At 44.1% G+C, this 26,728-nt stretch overlaps 1 protein-coding gene across 3 annotated transcripts in view; it reads left to right on the top strand.

The window, feature by feature from the left end:
* The window catches only part of ARAP3 (ArfGAP with RhoGAP domain, ankyrin repeat and PH domain 3), a 167,823-nt gene that overhangs the window by 19,572 nt on the left and 121,523 nt on the right, over positions 1 to 26,728 (top strand). Inside the window, exon 1 of one of the 3 annotated variants that reach the window (XM_066590557.1) lies at positions 8,855 to 8,987. The exons of the other annotated variants lie outside the window; for them this stretch is intronic. The gene's annotated coding sequence lies outside the window, so the exon portion shown is untranslated. Of the gene's footprint in view, positions 1 to 8,854; positions 8,988 to 26,728 lie in introns of those variants that run through there. 3 annotated transcript variants of the gene reach the window in all.

Below are 26,728 nucleotides of genomic sequence, written 5' to 3'. Positions count from 1 at the left end.
TTTTATCTGCCGCTCCGGACCTTTTCCTTTGTCCATCACGAAAACAGAACATTCTGCGATTATTCCGTCTGACAGCATCGTGCGGGAGAAATATCACCCATGCAAAGGCACACATTGCAAGTAATGGGTTGTATTTTCGTGCGTCTCACAATGTACAAAAACGATTTTCTCACCTGTGGAATTGCACCAAAAAAACTCTAAAGCTCTGTTTCATAGTTCATAGTCCTGGAACCATATGGGAGCCAATGACAGCTGCTAGAGAGGGGAGGTGGGAGGGAGTTTAGAAAAGTGACTGCTAATCTCCCTCCCTCTTCTCTCCCCCTTGCCGTCTGTTTGCAATAGGAGGGGGCGGGGGCAAAGCTAATTGGTAAGCTCCTGCCCCCTCCCATTGCTGGCTGCCGACAAGGGGCGGAGAGGGGGCAGGAACTTAGCGCACTAGCTCCTGCGCCATCTCACCTCCTCCCCTTGCTGACAGCCGGCGAGGGGGAGGAAAGCGGGAGAACAGCTTAACAGAGTATATGCATCGGGCCAGGGCCGTCTAAACTGGCGCACAAATGTTAGCTTTGAGCGCCAGTTCACAGATTTTTACGGCTCGGGGGGGCAAACGTAAAAACGTTGACGCCCATGTGAAAGAGCCCTAAGGGTGTAGGATGTCTTACAGACCATGCAGTGCCTCCACTAGAAAAGCCTATCAGTGATGGAATAATTCTCCATACCGCCACCTATTGGATGGTATGATAAAGCTTCCAACCAGTGAAACACATTTTACAAAAAACATGTTTAGGATTAGAAAAAATGGTCGTCTTGCCTTGTTTTTTTTCATCAGATTTAGCGCCACTCTTGTCTATGTACAGTTCCTTATAGATCAGCCCTATTTATTTGAATTGGTATTAGCTGTAATACCAGACACAGCCTGTGGACAAAAGTAGCGCTGTTTCTGGTCTTTTTTTTAAATGCCTTTAAGTCCGACCTAGACTAATTCTCCACCCGACTTCTTGGTCAGACTGACTGAATGATCATTAGGCCGCGCCACCGTAAAATCTTTTTATGTGACTTCTACAGCCAACTCCCCGACGTGCTTGCAGAACTTTTTTAAATGTGTTCTGCTTCCAGATGTACTGTTTGGCGGGGTCTATAATCTGATGCCTGCATTGTTTTCTATTGTATATCTCATAATCCTTTGTACTCCTGCGATTACCATTTCCAGGTAGGACTCCAGTTTGGTTGAGCTTTATAGAAAATATGAGACTGTGCAGTTAGATGAGTGCGTCTGTTATTCTTTCTCCTGGGGAGAGGGAATGGGCGCGTGGGAGATCTGGAGAGAGGAAGGAAGTCGAAAATTTTAACAATAGCTGGAAACAGACAAGAAAATGGAAACTGGCAGTCAGTAGGCTGGATACGGCCGCGCAGCTGTTGGTTTGTGAGGGCACAATCGATTAGCATTGATGGAACAAAGCCTGGCTTCATTTCTCTCCATTGAATTACCTTCATTGTTGCAGTTAGAGACTGTTACAAACTCTTCTTTTGCTTAAACAGTCTACCGCTCATTGTAAATGCTGGAGACATTCACACATAGGATATTACACCAGTTAAACGTGTGTGTCCATACTTTTGCATCACCTTGCAGAAGATGTAGAAGTTGGTTCCCAAGAGTAGACTTTCTACTTTGCTATGTGAATATGAACAGAGCTGATATACAATTTTACAAATTTAGATCAGGACATCTCTCAGCATCCCTGCAGCTACTAAACCGATTGCACGGCAGGGACATGACATGGGGGGCATGCTATATATGCCACCTCAGCTGGTCAGCCTGCCTCCAGAATCCTCTTTTCAAGCCACTGTGCCCTGTATGTAGATCACCGTGGAGTGGTCTAAGGGACGGTTCACTGCTGATGGTAATCATGGACTTTCTTCAGTAAGTAATTGTCATCCCCTTCTCCTTGCTCTTGATTGATGGTGCTAGTAGACCAACAAGGAGGAAGAGTTGACCGTTATTTCTTATACTTGCTATCGAACCCTTGCAAGGCATCAAAAGTTGTATGGAATTTGTCTACAAAGTAACACCCAGACTTCCTCATTAACATGCTTTTTGGCTTAAAGGATTGCACAACCGTTCCAAGAATGCAGGATCCGGGTCAAGCTACAGAGTGTAGTCCTTGCCCTCCCTCTCCCTTTTCCCCCGGCAAACAGCTGATTTTGCTCGGGGAAGCCATGTTCAGCCACAATAGTCATTCACATGGTAGTCATTCATATGAATACAAGGATGGTAGAAGATCCACCAGAATGGGATCGGCCAACAGTGATGATTCTCTGTGCGGGAGAAATGACTGTTCATGTGGTCATTTGTCCCATCGGTCCGTGTGAAGGCAGTGCAGACAGGTGCCAATCTCTTTGACCATCATTCCTCTACAGGAGCAAACTGTTCCATGTAAAAAGACCTTGAATTCTTACTGTTTGAAGAGGTTGTACCACAATTTCAAGTTATCCCTTATCCACAGTACCCCTGCCAGTTTCAAGAATGGGGTTCCCGATCCTCCTCACTGCATGGTTACTGTAGTCTCCCACAGTTGGGAGGACACTGAATGAGGTGCTAGTCACACAAGTGCACCAGAGCTCCATTCACTTTCAAGGAGACTGTCAAGATACCAGAGTGGGTATCACTCGGGTATTTCCGTCAGCCCTATTGAAATTAATGGAGCGCTGACTACAGAATGTGCGACCAGTGCGCCATTGAGAGTGATGTCACAACAGTGGGAGAAGCGGCCACCACAGTGACAGGAGAGCAGGACACAGGAATCCCGTTCTCAAGATTGGTGATGGTGTCAACGGATAGGGGAAAACATGAAATTCTGGTAAACCTCTTTAGCTATTACATAGGATTAGTAAATCTGCCCTTTAGTGTTTTTCATCGGAGGCGAAGCTTTTAATGTGGCCTTCTGAACAATTACCAGGGTGCTACACTTTCCAAAACAATACAAAGATGTGTCATGAGGGTCCATAAGGATTTGATAACTGGATTTGTAAGTCAGTGTCCCAACAAGTCAAACTGGGAAATTTGTCATGCAGTTCCATGTTCTTCATCGATCATTCATTTAGGTCCCTGGCGTGGTATACTGACTCCCAGCTTAATGCGCCGCTGGAACTACAGATTTTTCGGAAATACATTAATGCAAATCTGATCTATAAAGCTAATAAATATAATAAATAGTACAACAAAATCTAAATAGAAAATAACATTTTAGAAACCAAGCTCCTTCAAGATGTCCTATTGTGTGGCTGCTCATGTCTGTGGTGTGCAATAGACCATCGGCTCTGCCGGGTATCTTCCCATCCACCTTGGCATTGTCAACCTACCTTGTATCCCTGTTTATGTAGACCCATTGTATTCATTGTTTGCTGTGAAGTGCTCTACGCACCTGCAGCTCTGGCTATTGTACACTAAAATTAGTAATGGCATAGTGCAGGACCTGCTTGTATTGTACACTGCTTGGCCACTGGATTAGAGACATCGGCACTTTCATAATTGGCGCTTCTCTGTATTAAAACACACGTGATCCCGGAGTGCAGCATAAAGTCATGTGACGAGTTTTTTGTGGATCAGTTTCGGTGTGAATCCACATTTGATGGGAAAATCCAGCAATCGGAGTGACTTCCAACAAGGCCTGGTCAACGGTGCTAGACTAGCCGGTGCCAGGATCTCATACACCGCCAGCATTATGGGTTTTCTCATACAGCGGTGTGGAAAGAATACCGAGAATGCTGTGATTAACGAAAAACATCCACCAAAAGGGGATCCAGTGAATGTAAACAACTCGCCAATGAAAAAGGGATCAGAGCAGGATGTCTAGAATGGTCCTGATGAAAAGGCGGTGATCCAACTAACATCTCGGAATGCACAGCTCATCGTTCCTAAGTAATAGATTGGCTACAACAATAGACTACCAGTTCTAGTACCATTGTATGTAAGGCCTCTTTCACATGGGCGTTGCCATTTTTGGCCGCCCGCATCGCGGCCGAAAATCGTATGAATGGGAGATAGCTGCAACCAAGTCGCGGCTAAATCTCTCATTTTCTCGCCCGTTCACAGAGCTGCGGTGTATAGCGCCAATAAAAACTCCCATAAAGGAGTTTCCTGGCAAGGAGACGGGTAGAGACTTTAGCAGTACTTGCCATGCTAAATTCCCTTTCCAGACTATGGGAGCTGCCATCAAAGGGAGGGGGAGGGACTTTTAAGTAATTTGAGCCGCTGCTAAACTTCCTCCCACCTCCCTTTTCTGGCAGCTCCCACAGGAATCTATGAGAACGGCCGGCGTATTCCAGCAAAAGATAAGACAAGTCCTATATTTTCCAGCTGTGTGTGAAAGTGGCCAGCTGGGTTGTGCACCGTATGTGCTATGTTTTCCGGACAGCCGATTTTGCGCATCGGAATAATCCAGATTTCTGTTTATTTCTGTTGGAGGGCCAGAATGTGGCACAAGCAGCATGGATTGATGAACCCTTCTATTCAGGTGTTCAGAGCATGTCGGCACCTCCATCTAATTTGCAGCAGCTGCATGAAGCTTTCCCGTTCTCACGGGCTGATATTCCACATATGCCACGGGGAATTGCTGCAGTTGTGAAGACCAAAGGAGGTCCAATATGATACTAGATGGGGGTCTCTAATAAAGTGTATATTTATAAAGCCCCAGAAGCTACACAGTGAAGTGCAGCACAAACCTAGAACTAATTGCATCACTACACTTATCATGAATCAACCACAAACCATTGGTGTACAGTATTTATGAATCACACAACAGCATTGATTTTCCAGGAATATACAGAATTGTCCGTAGGAGGTTTTCAAAGAGAGGAAGTACTTGCTTTGTGGAAAGAAAAAAAAAACAAAAACAAAACCCCTAGAAGAAGTTGTTTTGCTGCAAAACTCGGCATGCAGTTCCATCTCAGGCAGATATGTAGATGATTAGAATTGTGGTGGGATTAGGTGAACGGTCTTGTCACCTGATTGGCCTCCCTGTTGGCCAATCAGTCCACTCACCACAGAAGATATTGAAGCCGAGAAAAAAAGGTTATTGCTCCCAGCAAGAGAAACCAAGTAATCTTGTAGATGTAATAATCTTTATTTGTATAGCACCAACATATTCCGCAGCACTTACAAAAACGGGGGATACAGAAAGACAAAAATTACAGAACCACGGTTACATAGTAATCAGTTGATGGATACAGTAGGGGTGAGGGTCCTACTCCAACGAGCTTATATACTGCAGATAGTGGGGTGATACAGAAGGTAAAGGGGCTGGGGATGTGCACTGTATGGGGGGCTGGAGATGTGCACAGTATGGGGGGCTGGAGATGTGCACGGTATGGCGAGGTGGAGAGTGAGCGATGCTATATACATAAACAATGGTCAGACATTAAGCCGTGTGGTGGCTGAATTGGTGTGACTCCTGGAGGCAGTTGATAGCGGCTATCTGGGGTTGCAGTCACAAGGACAGGGAGCATGTTATCAGGTGGAGTACAGCGGGGTTTGGTTTAGGGTATATGGTGTGCCTCCTTAAAGAGGTGCAGTTTTAGAGCATGCTTGAAGTCTAGTTTGTCAGTGATTGCCCAGATAGTTTTTGGTAGCGCTTTCCAGAGGATCGGTGCTGCTCTGGAGAAGTCTTGGAGGCGGGAATGAGAGGTTCGAATTAAGGGGCCGCTCAGTCTGATTTCGTTAGCGGAAGGCGTGGGCTGGGTGGTGGATTGAGATGAGGGATGCAATATAGGCCGGCGCAGTGCTATGGAGAGCTTTATGGATGAAGGTAGCGAGTTTAAATTAAATTCTGTATTTGACGGGCAGCCAGTGCAGTGACCGGCACAGGGCAGAGGCGTCTGAGTAGTGGCAGGACAGGAAGATGAGCCTGGCTGCTGCATTCAGGATAGATTAGAAGGGGGAGTCTGGCGCAAGGGAGGCCGTATAGCAACGAGTTGCAATAGTCGAGGTGAGAGTGGATGAGCGCAACAGTAAGCGTTTTTAGCGTGTCCACGGTGAGAAAAGGGCGGATTCTTGCGATGTTCTTGAGGTGCAGCTGACCTGTTCGGACCACAGATTGGATGTTGGGATAAAGGACATATGATACCTTTTAATGGCTAACAAAAATACATGATGTTAATGCAAGCTTTTGAACCACTGCAGGGTTCTGCTTAAGGTCAAAATGAAATAGATCCGAAGTGGCATGCATATTTATACACACATACTTATGACAAGGCACTTAAAAGAATACCACAACGGAAACACAAACATCTTTGAGTAGTCCCTGATAAGGGAGTGAAGGTTTTATGGTCCCTGAATTAGTGTTAGGGGACACCAGGCCGGCAGTGTTATCTGTGCTATAGAAGTATGAGAAATCTATGCTAGGTCCGAACAGGCGCACGTTTCTGGCATAATTTAAGTCAATATAATACTCTGACAGTCCGTGGCGGCCATGCCATCTTCCCCCTCCTTCCAACACCCCAACAAATCTTGCCCACTTTTCGAAAAAGTCAAAAAAATTTTTTACAAAAATTCAGTTTTTGTTTTTTTTTTTACACTAGTATTATGGTGTACAGACTTTAGTAAATGTGCCCAAAGGTGTCTTAAAAACACATAGTAAATTTGGTGCAAAGCATGTAAGACAGTTTATTGCGCACATTGCACTAGAAAACTGACCTATTTAGAATAGTAAATCTGCCGCAGTAATGTGTCCAAAGACCTCACCAAAATGCAGTTTGGCGCTGTTTTGCAAAGTAATGGATTGCAGTTTTTAGAGCGCTGTTTGCATGGCTTCCTTTCACTTCAATGGGCTCTACGCAAACATCACTGTGCTTAGCTGTCTTCGTAGTTACTGGCCGGCAGGCCACTAACTATATAAGGCAGTGGTTTCCCATCTTGGCTATCAAAAGCAGACATTGGCATACCTTGTTGTGCCATGGTTTGTGGTTGCATTGCAGTTGTCTCTCAGTCACCTACATCTGTCCATACCCTTAGGCCGGCTACACGAGGACGTAAGCGTATTTATGTGTGCGCACTTACATGCTTGGAATTGCATTTTTGTGTGCGTGTCCGTATTTTAATACATTTTTTGCACGTGCGTGCCCTGCATGTGTGCAGAAAAACATGCAAGCCAGCTCCCGCTGATTTCAATTGGCAATTAAGTTTAATCAGCTTATATGCTATTTTCGTGCTCAATACGCACAAAAACAGGAAATGCTATGTTTTAGGGTTTTTTGAACGACCGAAATGTGTGTGTGTGCAAAAAACGTACATGTAAATGCATTCGTGTGAATAAGCACTTAGTTTGTTTTAAACCTCATTTCCTCTGGATCGCCAAAAATGGCGTCCAGGCAGACAGCTGAGTGAAATTATAGGCTGCCATTAGTGAAGCGCAGACCCGGATGGTATGGTAAACTAGTTAAATATGTCTACAGAAATGTAGTCGCGTTTTACGCCTCCCAAATACTGGAAGGAGCTTTCAACCAATTTAAAAAATTCCTATTTCTTCATTTTGTAGAGTGAGGCGCATAAAACGGCAAAAAGTTGCAAATATTTGAGCAAAACCCCGCTTGCACGAAATGTGCTACTTTTTGAACTATGGCGCAGCCCTTGATAATTTTCCCTCCTTGGGCCGGCTTCACACGGGCGTATTTACACATGCAATACACAGAGAATAGTTTTTATTCACATCTCCAGATTCTGCACGCTGTTGCGCAAAAGAAGGAAAAATTAGAGCATGCTGCATTTTTCTGCGCATTTATGCACCAAAGGCCCCCCGTAGAAGTCAATGGGGAGTGCACACGCTATACGCAAGGAGATATGTGAAATACTACATCTTTGTTTGCCAGGCGTAAAGGAAGATGTCTTGCGGGCGCAAAAAATACAGTAAAATACCCCGATGCATGCCCAAAAAAGCATTGTTCATTCCGCAAAAACGCTATGCTCATGTGAAGGCTGCAGTAGGCCAGATTCGCACGAACATACGTGAATTCGCATGCGCATTTGCGCCGTGTTTTTGCTCCTAGCGAATCGTGTATTTGTGCACGCACACAAGTAAAAGGCCCTGCGGCTATGGTTCCATACACTGAAGTGACTAATTAGCCTAATTAGTTTTGAATGCATGTAAAAATAGATCATGCGTATTTTTTGCACGACGGCACTGTGCGAGCAAAATACGTGCTTGTGAACGAACCCAGTGAAATCAGTGGGTTCTATCCGCCGCACGCAAATTTTTATTGCGCGCAAATCTGCTCGTGAGAATCAAGACTTAGTATTTCGCCGTTCTCCTGCTACGCCTAAAAATGTGTCATTAAGCGTGTATTAAAATGCCCGTTTTCAATAAGACATATACAGACCACGGCATGGCCCCCGTACACCTAGTGCGGTCACCTTATGGTTCAAAGCCGCTTGGTTTTACTATGACTCACTGTACAATTTTTGGCTGTAGGGGTCCCGCTTCTGTTCACAGGCGCCCCCAGAATTTTTAAGGATACATCCCGTTGCCTAGGAGAACGGTAACTCCCAGTTTTTACATTTCTTCATACATTTCCAGGAGGAACAACAGAGGAACGGTAAAACACAAATTTCTTAGAATTAAGAACTACACATTTTTACCAGAACAGACACGAAACCGCCAGCAAGAAAGAAGCCCGCTTTAACCCTTTCCTGTCTTCTGAATAGCCTAGCTGAGAATTAACTTCACACGCAGACGAAGAAATAGCCTGCAGTTCAAACCTAATAGAAAGATAAAGCCCCAACTGATAACATCAACCGCAGTGGTCAGTGCTTACAGCTCAGTTTTCAGCTGCCGTCACTTCCCTTTCCTTTTCCTCTGCAAGAGAGCCCTGATGCCTGGTGCGAAAAGGAGAGATGTTCTGGCTGGGATGATGCCCAAATCCTGAGGCACACGGCGTCCGCCGACGAGGGCCCACGTACGCAGAGAGAGGGGCCGCACGTCGCCGGCTCAGACATTCAGGTAAAGGGAAGCCATGCTGGAATGGAATAGATAGTCATCACATAATGAGGTTTGGTGATACACTGGCTGCATGTAGCAATAAATCCTGCCGCACCACACAATGCTGCTATTGTGCCCCAACGCTTAGTTTTCACGTCTTAAAGGGGAAGAACGCATGAAAAGAAATCTATTTGTGGTTAGGACATCATTGTTTGGGTACGAAAAAGGCAGCCCAATGACTGATGCCCTTTTTCGGGAGGACTAGTATAAGAAACAACCGAAGTCATATGCGACTATTGGTATTGGTATTTTTTTCGGTATCTATGAAACAAAAACTGTTGACGGTGTTCACTAGCGAGCGGTTGTGGTAACAGACACGTGAAAGGTTAACATGGAGCTGTAAGAGTAAGTGGTAGGCTTCCAATAGAACGCAATCTACAACCGGGTGATAAGTTGAAAAATGTGTTTTTAAAGCCATTTATAGGCCTTACACAAACGGATTTGCACTGTGTGTTACATGGGCAAAATTTGAGCATACATTACATCACGGGTAGAACCCATTAATTTCAATGGCTTCGCTCACATGGGCCTTGTTTATGCGTGCAACAGAAGGCGCATCTCCTATTTTGATGCACGTTTTATATATATATGCACTAATTAGCCCATATTAAACCTCAGAGGAATGGAAGGCTGAGTCAACCTTTAGTCGGCTACCTGAACCACAGGGGAATCGAACCCACAACCTTCAGGTCGTGAGCAAGAGCTTAGGACTGCATTTCTGCTGCATTAACACTCTGCACCACACGAGGCTCTGTCTTGTATAAAGCCATCTTAAAACGGACATCTCCGAATTGCTAACAGGTCCACTTTAAAGGTGTTGCATCAAAATGCAGGACCACTTTGAGAACACGGAGCTTGAGACAATCAGCAGATTGCCCACATTCCTGTTCTTGGCACCCCTGGCAAGCAGCTGGTTTTACCGGAAGAAGCCGTGAATGAATGGCCATCCTGTAATACCAGGACGGCACAAGGTCTGCCAAGACAGAAGCCCCTCTTACTGAGCGGCTCTCTGTTCTGGGAGGTAGAGAGGGGTTCCAATGGGGGACCCCACTGTGATGTTCATATGCCATGTTGGCACAGCCCCTTTAACTCCAGCCTCTTACAGTTCTCAACCTTAGGAAGGTTTCCCATTTCCGAGATGGAGTCTATAATACTACCGTGACACAGAGGATATACAGGTTTTAGGAGTGAAGCCCCGCAGCTAGATCTGCACCGAATCTGCAACAAAACCATTTGCGGATTTCATTGCGGTTTGGATTTTTAGTGCAGAAATTGAGAAGATTTTTTTTCCGATGCGTGAAGCTAGCCTAATGCAGCGCCAAAAATCATCAGTTGTTGGCAGCACATCACCCCGCGTAATCAGCAATGCGCTGCTGATACTAACGGAGCTGTACCTGCCCAAACAACAGCGTGAACGGTTGTCGTGGAAGATAGAGTAATGCGGACTCGGCCATGTAAATGGAGCTGAACAAGACTTAATCGAGGTAAAAGCAGCCATTTGTTACAAAGCTTCAGCCGTTATCTTTTTTTCTCAAGTGGTAAAAAAAAATCACTTTCATTTCAATTTTTAGCCATAAAAATAGATTTTTGAGGGGAAAAAAAGTTTTTTTTTGTTTTTTTTTTACATTTTTTCTTCTGTAATTTTTTTTCCCAAATTTTCATTGCTCTTTTTAAAACATTTTGTAACCTTTTGTGTCGCCGTAATCGTGTTGTTCCATACAATAAAGTTAACAAGTCATTTTTACCCCTCAAGGAACGCCGTAAGCAATTGTATTTATTTTTTTCTATTCAACCTGCTTAATTTTTTTTTTTTTTACATTTTTCAGTCCATTCTGTGGTATATTTAATATATAAAATATATATACTGTACTTATATAAATATGATATGTAAAATACAACTTGGCCCACAAAAAAGCAAGCCTTCATACGGCTAGGTCTACAAAAAACTAAAAATAACAAAATGACAGCTTTTGGAAGGTGGGGTCTCTGGAGTGAAGGGATTAATCATACACTGGTCAAATTTTGGTCACATGGCCAAGAAGACCATCTACAATAATAGAAATAAATAAATCTTGTTATTTGTATAGCGCCAGCTTATTTCACAGCACTTTCAGGCACTTTATTTATTACCCCCCCACCAAGCTGGGTACTCATTTAACCAACCTCAGAAGGATGAAAGGCTGAGTCAACCTTGAACCGGCTACCTGAACCAAGCGGGGATTGAACCTGCAACCTTCAGGTTGTGAGCGAGAGCTTAGGACTGCATTTCTGCTGCCTTAACACTCTCTGCCACACGAGGCACATATATCCCTTCCACCCTTCAGTGCTCAAACAGGAGAGTTATTTTAAAGAAGTCGTGCCAAGTGCATAAGAGCCCAATTAGGGCATATGAATGTCATAAAGTGACGGCCCTCACCCAAGAGCCCCCTCTATGTTCCACAATGGACAGCTGCTTAGTAAGAATGGCTCCTGTTCTGGCAGACCTGAGTATTCATGTGAATGGCCGTCCTGTAATACTACATTTCACCTGCAGTGGCCACTGCAGAGGAAATGTGTGTCTGGCCACCATTTTTCCCCAATCTACTCACCTGATTGCTACGGCTGCCGGGAGCAGGACCCAAAGGTGAGCTGTGGGCGGAGCTACAATGCTGGACGAGAAACAAGCTCTACGCATGCTGGGAGTTGTAGGTAACAGGCTGTTGTGTTTACTGCGGAAGTGATCCATGCAAACACAGCGGCAGATCGGCGGCTGCACGGAATGAAGGAGAGGGTCTGGAGCGGCAGATAAAAGGTACAGGTTTCCGCTACTTAGCTGTTCCTAGGCCAGGTAGAGTAAATCTATTACAGAATGACTTATTGTGATGATGTACATTAGATTTTAAAATGTTAGTCTTTTCCCGGAATATCCCTTTAAGTCATTTAAGACTTTTGTAATGCTTTAAAGGGATATCTCCAATTAACATTCCTTGATACCTATTTTACTTTCCAATATAACTGAACTCCAACAGCCAATCAGAGTTAAGTTCCATGAACTTTGATTGGCTGAATGAGTTCAGCACGAAGGACAAGCAGATGCAGCATGCTAATGAGGGCATATTAATAGCTGCAGTAGTAATTGCTCATCCTTGCTCAGACACAGTGCTGTATTATTCCCCATTTAACTGGCATTTAAATATTGGCAGCGGGATACGTTGGCAGATGTAGATTGGAGATTGCAAGGGCCGCAGATGTTATTTCTTGACATGCTCTGTGCTTATGAGTTGAGCCTGTTCTGAAACATGTGGAACTTGTGAGGCATTAGTATCAAACCATTTCTAAAATGTTGCCATATATTTCTGCAATATACATCTGATTAGATCGCCCCGAGAAGGATGCACACATGTGAAATTCATGTATTTCCCCTTTCTCACCTCTTCCTTGTCTTAGCAGTTAGCGGTAAGTCTGCATACACATTGGCATTCTTCATATATGTTGTTTTGCTGTGTTATAAGACAGGGGCGTCAAACTCATTTTCACCGAGGGCCACATCAGTCAGCCTTATGGTTGCCTTCAAAGAGCCGATTGTAGTTGTAAGGCTGTATAGTAATAGTGACCCGAATAATGGCTGCATTAGTAATAGTGACCTCCATTGTGGCCCCAGTAATAATAGTGACCCCCCCATTGTGGCCCCAGTAGTAATAGTGACCCCCATTGTGGCCCCAGTAGTAATAGTGACCCCCATTATGGCTCCAGTAATAATAGTGACCCCCATTGTGGCCCCAGTAATAATAGTGACCCTCATTGTGGTTCCAATATAAATAGTGATGCTCATATTGGTCAACAGTAGTAGGTGTCCCCTATATTGATGGCCACAGTAGTAATAGTGCCCCCATAATGGCTTCAGTAGTAACGGTGTCCCAGTAGTAATACGTTAACCAGATAGTAGTCCCAGTAGTAGTAGAAAACCCCACCCCACCCCACCTTCCCTATTGGCCTTTAGCAGCATTCCTACAGGCATTCCACTTAACCAGCCTGTAGTTCTGGTCCAGCGGTGGCCGCAGCTACTGCTCAGTCTGTGATCATTGACGTCTTCTGTCTGCGCTGCTTAAGAGAAGGCGCACACATACACCCAAGGAGGAGAGATCAGTGGTCACAAACTCTGCACTGCCATCGCAGCGTGGAATGCCCATTAGGTTGCTGCACGGCCGGTGGGCCAAATTAAATGAGGTGGCGGGACGGATTCCATTTGTGGGCCTTATGTTTGACGTGTGTTGTAGGAGCAGAACAGTGAAAGTGACGGCGGTGACAGTTGCCTCATATACCAGATAGCATTGGCGCCTTACAATCCCGCTGACTATAATGGGGGTTCCTCATTGTGTCTTAATATTTTACCGGACTAAGTAGCACAGTATGCTTCACTATTTTGTCTGGCTTTTTTGACCGGATCTGCAACAGAGGTCCATAACAGAGGTCCATAACAGAGGTCCATAACAGAGGTCCATAACAGAGGTCCATAACAGAGGTCCATAACAGAGGCTCATAACAGAGGTCCTGGCGCAAATGTGAACGGGACCTAAGCCAGGATTGCTTTCGCGTCATTGCAATGATGGCATAGTTCTGCTATAGTGAGAGTGAACTGGTTAAAGCACTTTGTTATCTTGGCAATTATAGAGGTTTTCCAATTTGTTTCAGAATTGAAGGCAGAGGGCGGGGAATGGTTAAAAATAACAAATGCAAATTTACTGCTCCGATGTCATATTGATCCCCTCATCATCACTCTTGACAAAACGGTAGCAATGACCTGCCGTATAGATCCGCTTTCGCTACAGACCATTTCTGTCCTCACGGCTCTATAGCAGTGACGCAAGTGATTGGCTGCAGTGATCATGTGTGCATGCAACATCTCACCTTTGCAAATGTAAAGAATGACCGGCAGTGAAGTTGAGAGCTGCTCTTGACTATGAGTTGTTTGGAATTGGCAATTCATGGCCAACAATTGGGAATTGGGCAAAATCTGCCATTTCAACTGACATTTGTCTCTTAACCTTTGATTTCATAAAAACAGCAAAAGTATACAATAGAATTTACTGGAAAAATACCCACTTCTCTATATCCAGAGTTTGCACTCTCCGAATACTTTACACAGGTATACCTCAGTTCTTCACTGCTGGTGGGCCAGTGGTTTCCAATACTGTAGAAGGTTCAGATCTTTCTGAGGAGATTTTCTAAAATGGTTGAAATTTACCACTGATATATCGAGTGCTTGAGTCATGGATGATCAATGGATCGCTTCATACCTATGGCTTGTATGAAGAGCATCAAGTAGACAGTGTGTTGTTTTACATCACTGCAATTAGGCTGGTTATACACGTATACTGGTTTTGCCAACAGGTATTCCTTTAATCCCCCACCTAAACATATGCACACACAGACATACACATGCATACTTGGCTTGGGTGAGCTCCCTTGTGTTTAAAATGGTGGAGGGCAGGTTAAAACCCTGCCAGACACCTGGCGATGACTTATCTCCCTGAAGGCTTCTATACTCATTCAGATTTATTCATCTGAACCTACTCAAAGTGGTAGGACTGGATAGCTCTCTAAAGTGTATGGAGGCCACCTAATTTTCCACCGGTAGATGATGCTTTTGTTCCCAGGGAGAATAGCCGTCTCCTGTGCGGTCTGGCTATGGCTTACCTCCCTAAGCACACAAATGACGAGATGAACATTTATATGTATGGGGAAGCTGAGGGCAACAGCTGTTGGCCAAACAATCATTCAGCCAACAGTTGTTGAACTTGTATGGGCAATATAAGAATAAAAGGATCAGGCATATTGAAATTCAACATGCCCAATTTTTTCCCAACACATGCCATCAGGGGATAATTGGCACACCATCATACACATTAGATGGTTGGCTGATCCTGCTGAAATTGTTAGGTATGGCCGACATTCATCTAATCATAGAATGAAGGGATCTGCAGGGTCATCAGGTCCAACTCCCTGCTCAATGCAGGATTCACTAAATCATTCCAGTCAGATGTCTGTCCAGACTTTCATTGGAGAATTCATCATCTCCCTGTGGCAACTTGTTCCACCGGTTGATCACCCTATATATGTGATATATGGCCACTTTTTCTTCTAGGTGATCCGTCTTTGTCTGAAGTTGTCTGACCTCAGTCATTATTGAAAAATGTTCTGTACAACCTCCAAAGCCCTGCAGGCTATCGGTGACTCACAACAAAACAGCATTTCTGTGGTCACTTAATTGTTAAGATGAATACATTCTTCCTGCCCATATATTAGCGCCCCCACAGACCACTTACATATATAGAAATTGTATATAACACATGACCGACCTCCGCAGTCTTGCATCCCACGCATCTTTCTTCTAGTAATTAGTAACATAACTTTTTTGTCTTTTTATTTCAGAATTAGGTTCCATTGAATTTGTGTAGTAAACGTTTGTAGGAAGATAGCTGCTAAAGATAAAAAATGCCATTTATCTTACAGATGCATTTAAAGGGAGTGTGTTTAGAAAATGACATAAGTTTTTATGTTAAACATTAATTTTTTTGTACTTTTCCATGCCTCTGTGTATATTTAAAGAAATCCTGAAGTCTTGCACTTTTTACTACGGCCACTGAGCATCACAGTAGGCTAGCACTTCCTGTTATGCAGTTATCCCTTTTGAATAGTCATGTAATTACCATCCCAAGCAGGACTACTCCTACAATGTGAGGTAGCACCTATATAACACGGGATTCACCGGTCACAATAAGCGATATGCTGTGACAGCTCCCTATAGTCTTCTCCATGCAGAGTGACCTCTGCAGAAGTCACAGAGCATGCCCACAACACTCCCCCATAGAAGGCAATGAACATTTCCAGACTACAGGTTCCCATGCTTCATGTGAATGCTGTGAAGCATATCCTAGAATGTTTTAACAGCATTTGTTGCAAAATGGCCGACCCATTATATATTATATACAGAAAACAGAAAAAAAATCTGCAATGAGCAAATTAAAACAGATCAGAAGAAAAGAATATGTGCCAGTATATGGTTTTAAGTAGTATAAAAATATAGGTAATAGTTCCCTTCAAAGAGGGTTTGTCTTGGTCTCTGTGTCAACGGGGTCCACTGCTGACTTCTACAATGCCATTTTTTTTTAAATTTATATACATACTCAATCCCCTGTAGGGGTTCTTCTTAGATTCGGTTCCCAGCGCTCTAGATACATCAGGTGGGTGACCCCACGGCGCAGTGTCAATCAAGCTTGATGTCACCCATTGACATTGTGCGGTGGGACTACCCATTTGGCACATTCACAGGATCAGGAGCCAAATCTAAGGGCTAATGCCCATGGAGAGACTTTTGCTGCGTTTCCCGCGGCAGAAATCTACGCCGTTATTCCGCAGCTACTAGGTTCTTTTGAACCTAATAGCTTTCTTCCTTCCGATGCTCATGCTGCGTAATTCTACTGCGGAATACCGCAGCGTGAAAGAAATTGCGGCATGTTCTATCTTTCGCAGAAATACTCGCGGCCGGCTTCCATTCTAGACAATGTTGTGGGGGCTCCTGTGACCCCCTTACTGTGTGCGGCTGAGCATTATCCTGCTGGAAAATGCCGCTTGGAAGCCCCCATGAGAGGAACACATGTGGCTGCAGGATGTCCTGAACATATCGCTGACCAGTCATTGTCCCTCGTACCACTACTAGGGTTGACTGACTGTCGTATGCAACGACCCCCCCAGACCATCACACGACCAGGGGGCAGTGTGCCGCTCCACAGCCAAGGCAGGACTGAGGTGCTCACTCCTAGGTCTCCAGACACTAACATGGCAGTCGTCAGCGCCCAAACTAAACCTGGATTATTCACTGAAGACAACCCGGTTCCACTCTGTAGCGTCCAATTTCGTCATTCACAACATCACTGCAAACAGAGGTGACGGTAGATGTCAAAGACCGTACTTTAACCAACTGCTTACAAATGGTTCTGACAAACACAGGGGCCTGTAATGATGGTGCCACTTGTTTCTAGATGGCGGACAATAAAACAGATGGAGCTGCTCATGCTTATCGGATGATCAGACAATCCTCTGTAATAGTAGTCTGTCAGGGGCGTCCTGAGCCCGGTCACCTTGTGTGCCCCCATCCACTGGTCCCAACCCCTCCTAACATTCTGGCCAGAATGGCCCGGTAGTGCCAATCCCTTGATACGCCCATCCTGCTTCTCCCATCCCAATAACGCGCCCCTCTCAGACTCTGGTAATGGGGTGAAATCTCTTCTTTGTGTCGTAGAGGAGTCTAGTGGTCAACAAGCTCCACACAAGCGGAAGAAGAGGTCACTACACACAAGGAGCCTCCGAGAGCCTCTTATAGGACAAGGGGAAACCACTTTTAGGGCCTCCGGTGACAAGACCGTTCATCTAATCACCACAACTCTCATCATTTGCATATCTGCCTGAGATGGAACTGCATGCTGAGATTTGCAGCAAAATGATAACTTCTCGGTGCTAGATTTTTAAATTTTCTTTACAAAGAGTGTATCATGTATCTAAGTGCTCACTCACACAGGCATATGTGGCCCGAGTGTTACGAACATATTTTTCATGCGCATAAATACTCTAAAAACTCACTGATTTCTATTGGGCCACTCACATTTCTATTTTTTCACTTTAACTCTTTCCAATCCACTGTCTGACGTCTAAATACATTATGATTTAAGGCTGTACAGCTCCGATATTGGAAGATGTCCGTCGGGGTTCTCTTACTGTATATTGCCAGCCTCTCTGCTGTCGGAGCCTAGCCAACATGTCACCTCATGCAGTAATGGCTTTAGCCAGCATATACCGCCGTTGTACAATGGCAGAAAAAGAGTAAGCCCCCTAGGAAAACCAGGATACAAATTGGATTGGAAAGGGTTAATATTACGTGCATGAAAAAACACAACGCGTCCTATTTTGGCGCTGAATACACCCTAATACAGGCAGTTTAACATATACGCAGCTAATACAAGTTACATGCGTATTTTCTGTGTAAACTGCATATTAGGCTTGTATAAAATAAGTGCGTAATACGCGAGTCATGTACACCCGTGTAAGTGAGCCCTTCTACTGATAACCTATCTAGTTAACGCCTTCCCTAAATGAAGCCATGTCAATGATCAGTTGATCAACAAGTTAGCGGCACTTAAAAGTCCAGTGTTGGGTCTGGCATCAGTAGTATTACACGGAGTCCATCCAAATGAATGGGTAACTATTAGAGATGAGCGAGCGTACTCGCTAAGGCCAACTACTCGAGCGAGTAGTGCCTTATTCGAGTACCTGCCCGCTCGTCTCTAAAGACTCGGGTGCCGGCGTGGGGGAGTGGTGAGTTGCGGGAGTGACTAGTGGGGAGCAGGGGGGAGAGTGAGAAAGAGATTCCCCCTCTGCTCCCCGCCGCCACCCAAATCTTTAGAGACGAGTGGGCAGGTACTCGAATAAGGCACTACTCGCTCGAGTAGTTTTCCTTAGCGAATATGCTCGCTCATCTCTAGTGACCATGTAGTACAGAGCATGATTCAAGCTTTGCAGCACATCTCCACTTAGGACCCTTCCTTCTGTGATGCCCTAAGGCCATGTTCACAGGAGGCAGATTTGCAGCAGATTTTCCATGTAGGCCTCTGCATGAAAAATCCATGAGATTTCCAATGGCGGCAAAGTGAATGGGATTTTAAAAAGTTTATTCACACTCTGCAGAAAAAAACTGCTTCAAAATAGACATGTGTTGCGGAATCTAAATTCTCAGCATGTCAATGCGGTGTCGATTTTTCTTGTGTAGCGCAGAGTGTTAAGGCAGCAGAATGCAGTCCTAAGCTCTCGCTCACGACCTGAAGGTTGCGAGTTCAATCCCCACTGGGTTCAGGTAGCCGGCTCAAGGTTGATTCAGCCTTCCATCCTTCTGAGGTCGGTAAAATGAGTACCCAGCTTGCTGGGGGGTAATAAATGTTTAAAAACTACCTGGAAGTGCTGTGGAATATGTTGGCGCTATACAAATAACAAGTCCCTCTACCCTTTCCTTCCGCTGTGAAATGTCCAATATATCTGCTTTTCAGGTTGTGTAGACACCCATTTTGTGGTTCTTGTTCTGATTTGTGAAGTTTTGGGGGCAAAGGGGATTGCTTTTGCAGCAGATTGAATTAAGAAACGCTGTTATTTTTACTATTTGATGTCTTTGTACTATTGCCTTTTTTGTTGATTCCTTCTGCTGAGATCCAACAATATTTGATATAAAATAGAAGGAATTCTATTATATTTTCACTTGTATCTTGAGAACAACATGACATGGCATGTGATTCACCAGCCACCATATAGAATAGAGAGCTTTTGAAGGATCAGTCCTCAATAAATGTTTGTGGCTGACTTTAGAGATGTGGCTTTGGTGGTCTGAGGTGAGTGTGTAAAAAAAAAAAATGCAGTCAAAGTCCTTTTATTGTGGCATTCAACTAACTGTAAAGTCTGATAAATAACATTTATTTCCAGTAAAGGACTGAAATGTGAAATTTTCCAAATTCAGAATCGTAAGACTGAGCAGACTAAGCTCGTTTTTGAGCTTTGTTGTACACACTGTGATAGTGTCTGCTGAGCCATCTCATAATCATTAGATGATGGTGGACTTAATGACAGGTGAAAGCTCTTGTGTACTGCTGGAAGCATAGGTAAGGCAAGGTAGCATCACTATACAAAAAGATAATGCGGTGGTGGGCTCCATTATGCTTCAGTCATTTCTGTGAGATAGCAGAGTATAAGTGCCTAGCAGTCTATGGCAGTTTGATAGAAATTAATGGAAGAATAGTATACACACATGACCACCAATCCATTCATGTAGGAACGCTAACCCTCCCCCCCATTTTTGTGATTAGCGGGGATCCTAGTGGTCACTCGCACTGTTCAGTTATTTTCATGGGACAAGCCACTTTAACCCCTAAAGGACATGGCCTTTTTTTTTTGTTTTTTCCTCCCTACTTTCAAAAAAATCATTACTCTCTTATTCACTATTATTTGTATAAATTGGTGTTGTGGGTGTTTATTTCCTATGTGATATATATTATATATATTCTTAGCTATATAAGCTACGGAACGACAGAAAGGAATACTTTTTGCTTTTGTCCAATATCCATTATTTGGATCGGATCTTATTTTTTTCCTGATCCTGCATACCTCCCCCCTTTTTTTTCCCCCACCCTGTTTTTTCATTAAGGGAAAGGTAGGGTGAGATAGGGTTAGGTTCCTGTGTGGGTTTGAGCTTTTCGGGGGCCATTACTCTTGGGGACAGTTTAAGGTTGCAATTTAGGTTTTTTATATAATAATCAAAAAAGTTGTATCCTCATTTTATAAGACAGCACACTTTTCTGTGAACCCTGATAGTTATTATGTCTGTATTTCTATATTTTTTTGCCAAGAGGGGCTTGCATTCCTAATAATTCTGTGGGACTCTTATTTATCCATCAGCGTAGCTGTCTGAAGGCTTGTTTTTTGTGGGACAAGTTGTATTTTTCAATGGTGCTATTTAATATATTAATTGTAATGAAAAAAAACGTTTAAAATTTTTAAGTGATGTGAAAAGGAAAAAAAATAAAATTACAACATTTTTTGGTGGTTCTTGCTTTTATGGCATTCACACTGTGGCAAAAATGACACAATAACGTTTATTCTATGGGTCAGTACGATTACTACGATACTAAATTTATGTTTTTTTGGGGGGGGTGTCAGCTGTAATTCTTTCAAGAAATACAATATTTTCTAACATAATTGTTTTATTTTCCTATTGCCATAATTGTGTGAGGACTTGTTTTCTGCAGGATATCCTGTAGTTTTAATTGCTTTTTATTAAATTTTTTTCTTAAGATGGGGTGACCAAAAAAGTGCAGTACTGGTGTATTTTTTTTTTTTCTCCAGACAAGTTCACTGTGCAGGATAAATAATGCGTTACTTTAATAGATCGGACTTTTACTGACGCAGCGATACCAAATATGTTTTTGGATTTTTATTTTTTTTTAGGGGGGGTCTGTGGGGGCAGTAGACTATTTAATACATTTAATTTCTTCTAATAATTAATAAAACATTTTTTAACGCATTTCTATGTTTTCTTTTTTAGTCCCCGAAGGTGACTTCAACTTGCGATCATTTGATTGCTCCTGCAGTGTAATGTAATACCACAATACCGTTATATTACATTATACTGTGATCTGACAAGCAGTCTATCAAGCCACACCACGGAAGGCTCCAGGCTGCCATGGCACCTCGCAATCTCATCGCAGGGGGCCATTCAAGACCCTACAAAACCAGTCAGGCATTTACTGGATTACCAACCCTTCTACGCAAACCCCAAATGCAACTGTTTGATTATCCGCAATCCTCACCAAAATGGCTGGTTATGCAAATGGATATCTTATACTTAGGGGGCCCCCTAAAGCTCATATGTGGGGTCAAATTATCCAAACAACATGGAGAGAGGGATAAATTATTGCCATACCCCTTTGTCAGGGCTGACCTACAGATTACAGGATTGGATATGTTGGATTTCAACATGCCCGATTCTTTTTTTTATAGTTGGGCTGCCACTTCACACATAAAGTCAGTGGATCTTGACAAAATTGCTGGGACCCACCATTGCTGATCTAACGTGTATGATAAACATTGTTGTACCAAGAGAGATCAGATACCTGTTATCCAGTTTCACACATTCGCAATGTAATTTGGTATTAAAATCTATGGTCTCCATGAGACGGCAGCAAACCTTTCTTGCGGTATAAATTAATAGACCGTCCAATTATTTGGGGGCTTTTTTTTAACTATGTGACTATTTTTCCCATCCATTAACAATAATGTTGTTTGGTGTTTTTCTCACTTGTAACATCTGTACAGTGGAAAATCTGTTGATCAGACAGATACTTCCTCTTCTATAGTTCTCTATATGTTGACCTTGTTCAGTATGGACAGGTGGGTGGTGAATGTGTTCTTACAAGCATCCTTTTAATCCCGTAGTGAACATTGCTGCACCTTGCTTGGTCTTATAGAGCATATTGGGAGAACGTGACGAAGAGAACAAGTGTCTGGTATCAGAAAATCATATATATATATATATATATGTCTTATGTTGTGGCCTTGTGCAAATTTTTTTTTTAATTAAGTTTCCCCCTATTATTCTGCATTCAGTTCCCCATAATGACAAAGTGAGAACAGAATGTTAGAAATCTTGGTAAATGTTTTAAAATGAAAAACTACCATTTTGCATTGACATAAGTATTCACACCCTGTACTCGGTACTTAGTTGAAGCACCTTTGGCAGCGATTACAGCCTCCAGTGTTCTTGCGTATGATGCCACAAGGCTCGCATACCTGGATTTAGGATTTTTTTCCCTTCTTCTCTGCTGATCCTCTCAAGCTCTGTCAGGTTGGATGGGGCCATCTGTGGACAGCCAATTTCAGGTCTCTCCAGAGATGTTTGACTGGGTTCGAGTCAGGGCTCTGTTTGGGCCACTCAAGGAACTTCACAGAGTTGTCCCTAAGCCCCTCCTGTGTTGCCTTTGCTGTGTGCTTAGGGTTATTATCTTGCTGGAAGGTGAACCTTCTGCCCTGGATCAGTTTTTCATTAAATGTCTCAGTAATGGGCTCCATTCAGCTTTCCATCTACCCTGACCAGTCTCCCTGTCCAACCACTGAAAAACACCCCACAGCACGATGCTGCCACCTCCATTCTTCCCTGTAGGAATGGTATTGGGTAGGGAATGAGCAGTGCTTGGTTTCCTCCAGATCTAATGCTTAGAATTGAAGCCAAAAGATTCAATTTTCATGTGTCTTAAACTTAGTGTAGTGACTCAGAGGGTATTATAGGGTAGTCAAATAGTCAGCGAAGTCCTGAATACCCTGCTAGAGACATAGTAGGTATCGTTCAGAGGGAAGATACTGTCTTTCCCAGAGATCGGGCTGAGGTTAGTCTCTCTGATTGTCAGTAAAATCTTTCATTGGTGGAATGTGAGGAGTCTAGCCAAGCTCAGGAAAGTGAGCTCGGTGGAGAAAGAAGTGTGATAGAAGAGAGAGAAAGTTTAGGAAAGTTGTAGGAAGTAAAGGAGTCAAGGAGTTGGTTGTTGGAGATAGGAAGCAGTGTGAGGAGCTGCAGCAATCGGGAAAACTACCAGAAGTCGAAAGGTTGAGGAAAATTCTAGGAACATGCTTGAGTGTACTTTGTCCCTGTGTAATTACAAGTCACATGAAGTACAGGCAACCCTGCATAAGCCATCCATTCTTGCACCAATGCCTGTCCGGAAAACAACCCCAGATAACTTAGACTGGTGGTCTCAGCTTTCCAAAGTAAGGCAAAAAGTTAAGGAATAAGTACGTGTATTTCTGATCAAGTGAAATTGTTTGAACTTAATGCTAACCACGAATTCTGCCAACTGTGAACTGACAATAACTTTACAAGCGTGGAGTAAACGCTGTACCCATGGTTTACTTTCAAGTCTTGTTTGGACTCTTCATTTCATCATTACCAGAACACTTCATTTAAGAGGTACTGGCGTCACAAGAACATTAAACTATATAATTTCTTTCTACTGTTGTTGTGTTACCACTGTGTGCAGACGTGCCAGGCCGCATCCAGACATTCCAGGGAGGGACAGTAGAGCCTCCGTTGACAACCATCTTGTTCCCCGCTGGGGTCTGCACTTGGCTGCCACATGAGGAGAGGCTTCTTTCTGGTCAGTCTGCCATAAAGCCCAGATTGGTGGAGAGCTGCAGTGATGGTTGGCCTTCTGGAAGTTTTTTCCATCTGCACACAGGATCTTTGGAGCTCAACCAGAGTGACCATTGGGTTCTTGGTCACCTCTCTCCAAGGCCCTTCTCCCCAGATTACTTAGTTTGGTGGGTATTTCATTCAAGAATTATGGAGGCCACTGAGCTCTTGGGAACATTTAGTGCAACAGATATATTTTGTAGTCTTCTCCAGATCTGTGCCTCCACACAATCCTGTCTCTGAGCTCTACAGGCAGTTCTTTCCTCCTCATTGCTTAATTTTGCCTCCGATATGCATTGTGAGCTGTGAGACTTTATATAGACAGTAGAGAGTCTTTTAAGATTATGGCCAATCAACTGACTTTACCACAGGTGGACATCAACGAAGGTGTAGAACCATACCCCCGGAGATACCTAAATTTCTATTGTTATACCAAAGGGTCTGAATACTTATGTCAATGCAAAATATTATTATTATTTTTTTTTTAAATTTACAAAGATTTCTAACATTCTGTTTTCACTTTGACATTATTGGGTATTGAGTGCAAAATGATGGGGGAGGGGATATAGATTTTTTTTTTGTGTGTGTACAAGGCCACAACATAACAAAATGTGAAAAGGTCTAAAGACTTTCCAAACACAATATAAATATTAGAGATGAGCGAGCACCAAAATGCTCAGGTGCTCGTTACTCGGGACGAAATTTTCGCAATGCTCGAGGGTTCGTTTCGCGTAACGAACCCCATTGAAGTCAATGGGCGACCCGAGCATTTTTGTATATCGCCGATGCTCGCTAAGGTTTTCGTTTGGGAACGACACAGCAACGGATAGGGCAGGCGAGGGGCTACATGTTGGGCTGCATCTCAAGTTCACAGGTCCCACTATTAAGCCACAATAGCGGCAAGAGTGGGCCCCCCCCCCCCCCCCCCGCACTGTCAGCGTAAAGATCGTTCTCCTCTGCCATAGCTGTAACAGCTGTGGCAGAGAAGAACGATGTTTGCCCATTGAATTCAATGGAGCCAGCAATACAGCAGGTTCCACTGAAAGCAATGGGCTGCCGGCGATCGCAGGATGAATTGTCGGGAAGGGCTTAAATATATAAGCCCTTCCCTGCAATTCATCCAGAAATGTGTTACAATAAAAATATATACCGGCGTATAAGGCGATGGGGCGTATAAGACGACCCCCCAACTGTCACCTTATACGCCGGCAATACAGTGGAGCAAAGAATAAAAATCATTACTCACTTCTTCTGACGTTCTGCGCCGCTCCTGCAGGCTGTCGCTCCCTCCTGGTCCACGGCAGAGCATTGCTTTCTGGACGCAGGGCTTGAAATTCCCGCCTCCAGGAACACAGCCAATCACAGCCATTCAATGACATCATTGTCATTGGCTGTGATTGGCTGAAGGCATGTGTGTTTCTGGAGGCGGGGATTTAAAGCCCTTCGTAGAGAAATCAATGCTCTGCCGGGAACCAGGAAGGAGCGACAGCCTGCAGGTCGTCTTATACGCCCCGTCGCCTTATACGCCGGTATATATTTTTATTGTAACACATTTCTGGATGAATTGCAGGGAAGGGCTTATATATTTAAGCCCTTCCCGACAATTCATCCCCGCGCACGCCAGCAGCCCATTGCTTTCAGTGGAACCTGCTGTATTGCTGGCTCCATTGAATTCAATGGGCAAACATCGTTCTTCTCTGCCACAGCTGTTACAGCTGTGGCAGAGAAGAATGATTTGTCTTCTATATGTTCTCAATGGGGTCGGCGCTGCTGCCGCCGGCCCCATTGAGCGCATATAGAGAAGAGAACAGAAATCGCAGATCGCACATAGGTGCGATCTGCGATTTCTATGGCCTTAAGAAGGACCGTTGGGGTTCTTGAAACCTAAAATACTCCTAACACTCTCCCTATAGCAGCTCCACCAAGATACCACTTTCCCTGAACTAATGTCAGAATGCATCTGTGGCGAGCCGCGGGAGGGGCAGATTTTAATACTCGGGTGACACCTGATCTCGCCAGCCACTCACTGCAGGGGGGTGGTATAGGGCTTGAACGTTGCAGGGGGAAGTTGTAATGCCTTCCCTGTCTTTCTATTGGCCAGAAAAGCGCGCAAATTTCTCAGGGAAGAAAATGAAAGTAACCCAAACATCACGTGGTACTCGTTACGAGTAACGAGCATCTCGAACACCCTAATACTCGAACGAGTATCAAGCTCGGACGAGTACGCTCGCTCATCTCTAATAAATATGTATACGTATATATGATATAAAAATAGTGTATGTATGTATCTTGAACTGCAGATACGTGGTTTGCAGACATGAATTAGAAGTGGCGATGTATGTGTGTGCCTCTTTCCATCTGGGCCCTTTCAGACGGCCTACGTATTATTAGGCCGCCTACTGTCTGAATGCCATGGACAGCACATAGCCCTATAATTGCCTATGAGACTATTTGCACAAACCTTCTACCACACACACTGGAAGAAATCGCAGCATGTCCTATTCGTGTGCTGGCTGAGGTTATTTGGGCAGTGGTGTGGCAAGATCAGGTGATACGCGATGCGAATATTTTTTTTTGTAAACCCCCCTCCCCCTCCTTCAACTATCAAAAGAAGCAAAATCAAGATACTTAGGCCTCATGTCCACGGGGAAAATCAGGCCCGCTCCGGATTCTCCATGGAGAATCTGCAGCGGATCCCTTCTGCCCCGCGGACATGAGGGCTGAAAATAAGAATAAATGAGAATAAACTCACCTCCCATCCGCTCCGTTTCTTCTCTTCGCCTCGGCGTCATCTTCTCTGCGTCGCGGCCGGATCTTTTTTCTTCGGCTCGGCGGATGCGCATGATGACGTCGGTGACGTGCCCCGCGCATGCGCCGTCCCGAAGAAAAAAGATCCGGCCGCGACGGAGAGAAGATGGCGCCACGGCGAAGAGAAGAAACGGAGCGT

The sequence above is a fragment of the Eleutherodactylus coqui genome, chromosome 2, assembly GCF_035609145.1.
Source record: "Eleutherodactylus coqui strain aEleCoq1 chromosome 2, aEleCoq1.hap1, whole genome shotgun sequence".
NCBI lineage: Eukaryota > Metazoa > Chordata > Amphibia > Anura > Eleutherodactylidae > Eleutherodactylus > Eleutherodactylus coqui.
The sequence above is the reverse complement of the archived record's forward strand: the minus strand, read 5'-3'. Positions and strand labels throughout refer to the sequence as shown.